The sequence below is a fragment of the Heterodontus francisci genome, unplaced genomic scaffold (assembly GCF_036365525.1).
Source record: "Heterodontus francisci isolate sHetFra1 unplaced genomic scaffold, sHetFra1.hap1 HAP1_SCAFFOLD_59, whole genome shotgun sequence".
NCBI classification, from domain to species: Eukaryota; Metazoa; Chordata; class Chondrichthyes; order Heterodontiformes; family Heterodontidae; genus Heterodontus; species Heterodontus francisci.
In genome coordinates, this window is record NW_027140758.1 from 5,425,409 (window position 1) to 5,433,627 (window position 8,219).

Here is an 8,219-nt window from a genome sequence, read left to right on the forward strand (position 1 = left end):
TTTGCCTTCCTAATTATTTGCTCTACCTGCATGCTAACTTTTTGTGATTCACGTACGAAGACACCCAGATCCTTCCATACCGCAGCATTCTGTAGTCTCTCGCAATTTAAATAATATTTAATTTATCTGTTCTTACTACCAAAGTGAATAACCTCACATTTCCCCACATTATACTCCAGCTTCCAAATGTTTGCCTGGATCTGAGAGGCCGTGGCGGAATCTAAACTGAGCATCGATGAGCAGTTTATTGCTAAATGCGTGGTGATTGATATCACTGTTGATGACATCTTCCATCACTGTGCTGATGATTGACAGTAGACTGATGGGGCGGTAATTGGTCAGATTGGATTTGTCCTGCTTTTTTTTATGGACAGGGCACACCTGGGCAATTTTCCACATTGTCGAGTAGCTGTTTGTGTTGTAGCTCAAAAAAAAATTATCTTAATAAATTATCGGCTGTAAGCACGTTTGTCATCAGGTTGAATATTTTCTGTGTGAGGAATGTTCCAGCATCATAAACCAGGGGAACGTGCTGACTGAGCTGTGTCTTCATCTCTTCTGGGCAGTCGGACAGTTCACCCTTCATTCTGCTCTGATTCACTTTCCCAAAGCAAATCTATAGATTCTCACATCTGGAGACTGGGTTTTCTTGTTAGGTTCCTTTCGATTTTTCTTGCTCCTGAATGATAATATATGCCAACCTTGGATCAAGGGGAACCCTGTCGCAGTTCTGGGAGGGAGGGGAAGGGGGAAGGCAGAGGTTGAGAGTCCTGTCAACTACACTGGGACGGGGGGGAGGGGGGAGGGGGGAGGGCAGAGGTTGTGGGTCCTGTCAACTACACTGGGACGGGGGTGGGGCGTTGAAATCTGATGATGTTGTTGAATTTAATTTCAAAGACTCCTTGAACTCTCTGCCGATGAAGACTGAAAAAGGGAAGAACAACCACGCAACAAGGGTATCAAATCCAAGACCCTGAGATTAAAAGTCTCATACTCTACCAACTGAGCGAACAAGGCCTGATACAGTACTTCTACTCTGATACAGTAAATCCACTTACAGAAGCCCCAAAGTGTGAGAAATTCCTCTCACTCATCAATAATAAAACTGAAATCTTTTTCCCTTCCAAATGCTGCCATCTATTTTGTCAGTATTTATTTCTCTCTCCTTTATATTTAGTTCATGCATTTGTTCAGAATTTTGTTATTTCAATTATATCTGAGGGAAGAAATGAACAGATCTGGCAGCTCAAAACTGGGCATCCATGAGGCACTGTGGGTCATCAGCAGCAGCAGAATTGTATTTAAACACAATATGTTCCCTCCTGGCCTGACATATCCCTCACTCTACCATTACCATCAAGCCAAGGGAGCATGAGTGGTTCAATGAAGTGTGCAGGAGGGCATGTCAGGAGCAGCACCAAGCAGACCTAAATATGCGGTGTCAACCTGGTGAAGCTGCAACACAGGATTACTTGCATGTCATATAGCGGAAGCAGCATGCAATAGACAGAGCTAAGCAATCTCACAATCAACAGATCAGATCAAAGCTCTGCAGTCCTGCCACATCCAGACCTGACTGGTGGTGGATAATTAAACAATTAACAGGAGTCACAGAGAGTCATAGAGTCGTTCACCATAGAACCAGGCCCTTCGGCCCACCGCGTCCATGCCGAACATTATGCCTATCTATACTAATCCGACCTGCCTGCATTAATTCCATATCCCTCCATGCCTTGCTCATTCAAGTACCTGTCCAGATGCCTCTTAAATGTGACTACTGTTCCTGCCTCCACCAGGCAGTTCATTCCAGATACCCACTATTCTTTCTGTGAAAAATTTACCCCTTTGACCCCCTTTAAACCTCCTCCCTCTTAGCTTAAATCTATGCCCTCTAGTTTTAGTCACCCCTACCATGGGAAACAGACTCTGGCTATCTACACTATCGATACCTCTCATAACGTGTGACGTAGGAGTGAAGAACGAGTGGCCAAGAGGAGGGAAATGGCACGGCCTAGAGCTAATGGCTGGAGTGGGGGTTGGGGGGCTGGGAGCGAGTGGCAGGAGAGCTGGGTGACGCGAACGGAGAACAATCATCCAGGGGAGCAGCGAGGTGGAGAGCGAGCAGCTGAGGAGAAGAAGCCTCAAGGCCGAGGGGGGAGAGCTCCAACCTCAAAGTCTCCCATTCAGCCGCTTCCTTCAGCTGAGTGAGAGGCTGGATACCCGATGACACTTCAGCGTGAATGTGCGAAGATGGAACATGGGCGGATATGCGATGATGTTGGTGCTGAACCATGACATCATCCTGTGCATGTGCCACTTAATCCTGGCAAGATGTAGCTGCGCCTATGAGCAGCTTGGCGCTCTCCGATGATGTCAGCGGGCCGCTCCGTTGACAGGAATCACATTGTGTCAGCAGTGCCCACATCCCAGGAAAGAATAAAAAAGAGATTTACCACAATGGTAGCAGGGTGAGGGATTTCAGTTATGTGGAGAGATTGGAGAAGCTGGGGTTGTTCTCCTTGCAGCAGAGAAAATTCAGAAGAGATTTGACACATTTGTTCAAAATCATGGAGGTTTTCAATAGTTTAAATAAGGAGAAACTGTTTGCAGTGGTAAAAGGGTCAGTAAGCAGAGGACACAGATATCAGGTGATTGGCAGAAGAACCAGAGGTGACATGAAGAGCCATTTTTTACACTGCAATGTGTTGTGATAAAGAAAGAAAAGACTTGCATTTATATAGCACCTTTCAAGACCACTGGACATATCAAAGCACTTTGTAAACAATGAAATACTTTTGAAGTGTAATCACTGTTGTAATGTCAGAAATGCAGCAGCTAATACCCACAAACAGCAATGTGATAATGACCAACTGATCTGATTGAGGGGCAAATATTGATCACAACACCAGGGAGAATTGCTCTTCACTTGTTTGAAATTGCAGCATGGGATCTTTTACATTCACCCAAACATGCAGACCGGGTCTTGGTTTAACATCACACCTGAAAGGCAGCACCTTCAACACTCTCAGTGCTGCACTGCAGTGTCAGCTGTGAAATCTGAACCCAGAAGCTTGTGATTTCGAGGTGAGTGTGACCAACTGAGCCACAGCTTTTACCTGAGTCTCAATCCTTCTACCAACAGTTTCTCTCTATCGGGTCTGTCACGACCCCTCATGATTGTGAACACCTCTATCAAATCTCCTCTCTAAGGAGATCAACCCCAGCTTCTCCAATCTATCCACATCACTGAAATCCTAACCACACGTTGCAGAAAGGAATTTTTCCTCAAGTTCCTTCTGGTTTTGTGAGTCACTTTAAATCTGTAACCTTCGGTTATTGACCTTTCAGCAGTTAGAAACAGTTCCTCTGTATTTACTCTACCTCAAACCTTCAAGGAAGCTCTGCAAAGTAACTGAAAATCAAGTTGTCAGAAGTGGGATTTAAACACATGCCTCCAGTGAAAGCTGCAACCTGAACAGAGAAGCTGAAACCGCTCAGTCACCTCAACTGTTCAGACCTTTTTGACCTTGTCATCACTTCTGTACTTTGAAAGGTTCACTCAGTTCAGGAACTTGTTCAATGTTACTGGAATGCTCAGTGATTGGGATATTAACTCCCCCGGGTTTTCCTGAGCTTGTTCTCGGTGTATGGGGATGTTTGTCCTGGGCTGTGGAATCTTGCATCCCTGTAATGGACATTAACCCACTGATTGAATCTGTATTCACTGCTTTCCGCTGGTGCTGGGTAATTGCAGAGCGTGGGGCTGGAATGTTGCTGCTTGTCCCGGCCTCACACACTCTGGGAAAGAGTGAATAATTGATGCGTCTGTTTCTGTATCTGAAATGTGACTTAGATCTGCTGTTATTAACCGAGGCAGCGCTGCAGGAGGATACGTTAATAATCTCTCACTAATCAACTGTAAACAGTCAGAATGTGTAACTTTGAGCAGCGCTTTCTGCACCGTCAGGGCTGGAAAGTTGAGGGAGGGAGAGACACTGTCAGTATCTGAGTGTATACAGCACTGTACAGAGAAAGAGCCAATATACCGGGGCTGAGACACAGTGCATCTTTTCACATTTAATCACAATAATATCCACAGTCAGGAGCTGAAAATGATGAAAAACTGAATAGCAAGAGCAAAAGTAAGAAAAGTAAGTAATTATAGATGAGCTGATCAGCTTTCACTGTGTTACCTGGTAGTCTACTGTTTTATATTCAATGCTGTCTCCACTGTGGCCAGGGAATGATTTCTTCTCAAAGGCTGAACATTAACAAAACTGCTTGTAATTTAAAATCTTTTGAAAGTAATTCCATGGAGCTAATGGGGCAAAGTCAAATAACTGCACCAATTATAGGAGAGCTGGTTGGTGATGACGTGGATGTGTCTGCAGTGTGCAGGACCAGACTGTTTCTATAGATTCACAATGAATGTTCCTCCCTTTATTTATTACAGTAAAACTGATAGTGGACAATGGCTATTCTGGTTGCAGCAACCTGAAGCTTTAACTCATTAACACCCTACTTTAGGGTAATTTAGAAAGCACAACATGCAGCTCTGTCAGTTAGTGTGTTTGTTTATTCACCCACAATTTGATGGTTCAAGCACATAAATGGATGAGGCTTTATTAACTTAAACTCTTCTACATCTGCTATATTACTCTTGCTGTTGATTTTTCAAAGATAAGGTTAATCAAGTCTTTCTTTGTGAAATCCATGCTCACTGTGTTTTATTATTTTTCATTTCCATCTGTATTTTCTACTTTGGAGGATTACAGGATATTATCATTTTTTAATTCATTCATGGGAGGTGGGTGTCGCTGGCTGGGCCAGCATTTATTATCCATCCCTAATTGCCTTGAGAAGGTGGTGCTGAGCTGCCTTCTTGAACCACTGTAGTCCATGTACTGCTGTTATGAAGAGAGTTCCAGGATTTTGACCCAGCAACAGTGAAGGAACGGTGATACAGTTATAATTCTGGATGGTGTGTGGCTTGGAGGGGAACTTGCAGGTTGTAGTGTTCCCATGCATCTGCTGCCCTTGTCCTTTTGGTGATAAAGGTCACGGGTTTGGAAGGTGCTGTCGAAGGAGCCTTGGCACATTGCAGCAGTGCATCTTGTGGATGGTACACACTGCTGCCACTGTGTGCCAGTGATGGAGGGCATGAAAGTTGTAAATGGGGTGCCAATCAAGCGGGCTGCTTTGTCCTGTTGAGTTTCTTGAGTATTGTTGGAGCTGCACCCAGCCAGACAAGTGGAGAGTATTCCATCACATTCCTGACTTGTGGACAGGCTTTGGGGAGTCAGGAGGTGAGTTACTTGCCGCAGGATTCCTAGTCTCTGACCTGCTCTTGTAGCCATAATATTTATATGGCTACTGCAGTTCAGTTTCTGCTCAATGCTCACCCCCAGGTTGTTGATAGTGGGGGATTCAGCGATGGTAATGCCATTGAATGTCAAAGGGAGATGGTTAGATTCTCTCTTGTTTGGGATGGTCATCGTCTGGCAGTTGTGTGGTGGGACTCTTATACATCTTTATTGCAGAGTACTCTATTGTACTGATGAGTGACTACACTTGAAAAGTCGTGAAATGCAAGTCTTGCTTTTTCCATTGTTATCAGTGACATTGTGATCAAAAGATAGGATTCATGAGCACAAAGTTTAAATCAATTTTGATCAAAATAATGTAAAAGCATCTATAATTTTGCACTATACTTAATAATCTCCATCTTCCTATCCTTACCAAATACAATGTCTTTGACCCTGAAATTGATTCCACAATCTCAGTCACTCAGACAATTTCAGCTCAGTTCTGATAAAAGGTCACAGATCTGAAACGTTAACTCTGTTTCTCTCTCCACAGATGCTGCCAGACCTGCTGAGTATTTCCATCATTTTCTGTTTTTATTTCAGATTTCCAGTATCTGCAGTATTTTGCTTCTGTGTTACTTTGAAAGTTAAAACTGACCCACCTGCCTACAATTCACACTGGGGTCTCCCATGAAATGATTCTGTATAATGTTGATGTAGTGAATACAGACTCCGAGCACAGAGCTTCCTGTGGGGAATTGGGGATATGAAAACCAGCAGACTCTGCAGGAATTTCCACTGGGAGCACAAATTCACAAAATCTACCTTTTATATATCGATTCATTTTGATTGTCCTTCTGGAAAATTATTTTGAAACAATTTAAACATCAACCCACAGCTCCATGACTGGGTCAATTATGAGGTCATCCTCTGACAGGTCATGTGACAGCTGGAGCCACAAGACATCAGAACCAGATTTGTGACTGGATTAAGACCCGGAATCCTGTCATAATGTCTTTTCAAATAAAGCTGTTGCTGTTTGAAAACACAGCAGTTAAACTTTCTGCCTGACCATGAGGGGAGCTAGGGAGAAATTTACAAAACTAAATCCTTTTACAAAATAGTTCAAAAACCATTCACTGAAAAATTATGTGAGGACTCATATGCAGTAGAGAAACAAGCCGAATACAGAAAGTACAGAGGAGAGCTGAAAAAGTCAAAGAGATCAGCAAGATGTATGAGAAAAGATTAGCAGGTCACATAACTGGGAACACTGAAGTCTTTTACCAAACATATGGACAGTCAATGAAAGGGTGGGTCAATTAGGAGATCCTGTGGAGGCAGAGGGTGTGGCTGAGGTACCAATTAAGTACATTTCATCTGTCATCACAAAACAAACGGATGCTGCAAATGTCACAGTAAAGGAGGAGGAAGTGGAGAATTTGGAGGGGATGAAAATAGATAAAGAGGAGACAATAACAAGGTTAGCAGTGCTCACAGTAGAAAGGTCACCCGGTCTGGATGGGCTGCATCCTGGGTTGCTGAGGGAAGTAAGGGTGGAAATAGCGGAGACACGAACCACAATCTTTCTATCCTCCTCGAATATGCGAATGATGCCAGAGGACTGGAGGATGGAGGTAAGATTGGGTAGCTCGATCTTAGTTTAACTTGACCATTTTTATAATGTATCCATTGTCAAAACTAACAACGTTACGAAAGCCATTTTATAATTAACACATGACCAAAGGAACCATTTTGTGTTCAGTACTAATGTTTATATCCTGTATAATTAATGAGTAGCTACCCATCCTGAAACAGATGATTGTAAAAGTAATGAACCTTGATTGAGTTATAATTAATGAATCAATAAACATTTTAGAGAGAATGGGTTTTCATTTAAAGTTTGTTCAATCTAATTACTGTGAGTTTCTGTGTCTTTGTGGGAAAGGGCAGTTTCAGCTAAATGTATTCAAACAATGGACTTTTCTAGGACCCCTGATAAAACCCATGGTCTGGTACATCGTGACCTTCAAGAGTCTCGATTTAATGAATAGGAAATTTGTTTCAGATCAGATTGGGAGACAGTGTGAAACCACTCCATTGTACTCATGTCTGAGATGCCGAGGATAGGTGACTGTTCGTGGAAGACGTCATTAAGAACTAATTAAATGTACCTAGCAACAGATAGGAGCAATTATTATTTTACAAGGTGGTGTGATGGCCATCCAGGGGTTAAAAGTAGGGATCTTGTAAGGTTTCAGTGTGCAGGAACACTAGAAGCTCTCAGGGGTAAAGGCTCAGATCATCAACCAGGTTCTCCACCTGATGAGGGATCTAGACTGGACGAAGAGGACCGTGACACTCTGAGACCAAGCTCGACCAGTACGCACACCTGCTAGAGCTGCAAAGGTATATTCCCCAAGTTTGTTAAGTATAATTTTACTTTCAATTATTAAGTACTATTTTTCTCTCAATACAAGTTCTGGACTTATTAAACAATTATCCTGTTGCCTTATTGGTTAAAGTCATGCCCAAAGTGATTGTCCACAATAGACTTTCCAGAACTGAAAGATAAGTCTGCAAGGATTGCTAATTTTACAGCCCTGTTTAAAAAGAGAGATAAACCCAGGAACTGCAGACCAATTTCTCTAATGTCGGTGGTAGGGAAACTTTTAGAGGCAATTATCCAGGAGGAAATTAATTGTCACTTGGTAGAACATGGGCTAATAAATGACAGCCAGTACAGTTTGGTTAACAGAAGATTGTGTCTGAAATAATTAATTAATTTCTTTGATGAAGTTTCACACAGAGTTGACCAGGGTGGTGAGGTTGATGGTGTGTGTCTGGACTTCAAAATTGTGTTTGAAAAAGTACCATAAAATAGACTTGTGAATAAAATTCGAGCAGATGGGA